Genomic DNA, 2,059 nt, shown 5'->3' with positions numbered 1-2,059 from the left:
TTGTTTGGTTTTTTTTTGGGGGGGGGGTATCTTTTATATAGTGCTTGGCAAAATAGGGTTATGTCCATGACTAGGCCAATTAGGAACTGCCACTATACATGCTAATAATGCTAACTGATCCCCTATAGTAATGATTACGATTACAGATATGCAACAGCTGGCTAAATGAAGCCTCTAATTCATCAGGTGCTAGAGTAAAATGCTTATGCAAGTCACTAACCCAAGATATAAATCTTGGATTACATCATATGGTGTCTTCCCAGACAAGGAGCTCATGGTTTATATAGGCCTTTGGTCCTACAGGCACGAAGAGGAGAACGAACTAAGAGGCAGCTCTTGCTTTAAAGTTCCAAATTATCACCTTTCCAGTTCTGTCAGTAATTTCCAGATTATTCAAGAGCAGTGGAAACAACAGTGAATCATAGAATATTTCAAGTGGAAGAGATCTCAGCAGACTTTCTCATCCAATCTCTTACTCAAAGCAAGGTTAGCACTGAATTCAGACCAGGTTGCTCAGGGATTTGTCTAATCACATCTTGAAAATCTCCAAGACACAGACTGCACAGCTTCCCTGGGTAATGTTCTCCTGTGCTTTACTGTCCTTGTGGTGAAATGTTTTGTGTTTAAAAACATGAACAAATATATTCATTTTAGTGGAATAGACTATAATTTTTCTTCCTCTTATTTGGAATCTATTTTTTCCTGTGTGAAACTTTTTTTAAAAAAATTTTTAATGACACATGATAAAGGGAGACAGTCCCCTTTGTGGCCTTACATTCACCACTCCCAGTGGACATGACATTTTCAGTCTTCACTGGTCTGCTTTGCAAAGAATCATCAGTATCATAATCATGTGGCAACTGTTGTTCAGCCAGAGGAAATTCGTTGACTGCTTATGAGCTCTCCCACAGTTTTATTGATGTTCACAATACAGAACTGGCTGTTGTAACCTCAGCCATGAACATGACATTGAGGTCTGCAGAGGTCCACTGCTCTGTGAAATCATGCTTTGATATCTGTATTTTCTTCAAGTTGCATATCTTCATGGAAGAAAAAATTTTGCACGATTTAAGAGAACTCATCAGAAGCTGTCAACTGTAGTAAGTGCTACAATTTTTTTTACAAAAAAAAAAGCTGAAGCTCAGTTTGTGTCGGATGACTTTCAGCTGTTCATTTGCTTTAATTTTTGGCTTGTTCATAGGATCGTAGATAATACGATAAGAAAGGCCCATCGTGTCTGAACCTTCACATGATGCAGACCACAGAATTTCCCTAAACTATTTTTGCAGGACAGACAGCGTGATAAAGTATCTTATCAAAAAAGAAAGAAGATTCAATTTGTTTAATGAAGGAATGCATGTTTTAAAACTATTTTCACCACAATCTGTGCACGCAGTGAATAATATGCAAAGAGAAAAGGGAGAGATGTGTAAAGTAAAGAAAGTTAGTAATCTGTTGGGCTGTGTGTATTTATAAGTTATCAAAATGAAATGCAGAATTATAAGTAAACTGACTTTCAGTGAGCAGGATCTTAACTGTCATAATGTAACAAATCAGTGACAAAAATAAAACAATCAAACATGAATTTTTTGAGGGATTGTATCCTGTAAGCAGACCAGTCATTAATAAACAAGTTGGTAGTAGTGGGAATGTAGGGTTTCACCATGATTTTTTTCTCCTTGTTTTGCTGAAAGTTTAAAAGAATGGGTGAGACACAGTCTTTGGGCTGAGTGGTTATTAATGCTAACCTATTTTTTATGAACCTTTTAAATGAAAATTAACAACTCTGCAGTGCAGAGATTAATATTGTTAGGACTGTCTAACGTGAGAGCTTTGAAATGGAGGAAAAAGATAATTTCAAAGTGTTTGGCTTTCTGATTACCCAGTGGATGGATTTGGCTCTGACTGCAGGCGCAGAGCACTGTGCTGATGGCCGGCAGATAATGTGCTCTTCATGTGTCACTATTATATTCCTTGCTTTGTCCAGAGTTTGTGAGTATTGTGACAAATGGTGGAAATGCATCTGTAATTATTTTAAGAGTTGATTAATATATGATGA

Source organism: Falco cherrug, chromosome 5, assembly GCF_023634085.1.
Source record: "Falco cherrug isolate bFalChe1 chromosome 5, bFalChe1.pri, whole genome shotgun sequence".
NCBI lineage: Eukaryota > Metazoa > Chordata > Aves > Falconiformes > Falconidae > Falco > Falco cherrug.
The sequence above is the reverse complement of the archived record's forward strand: the minus strand, read 5'-3'. Positions refer to the sequence as shown.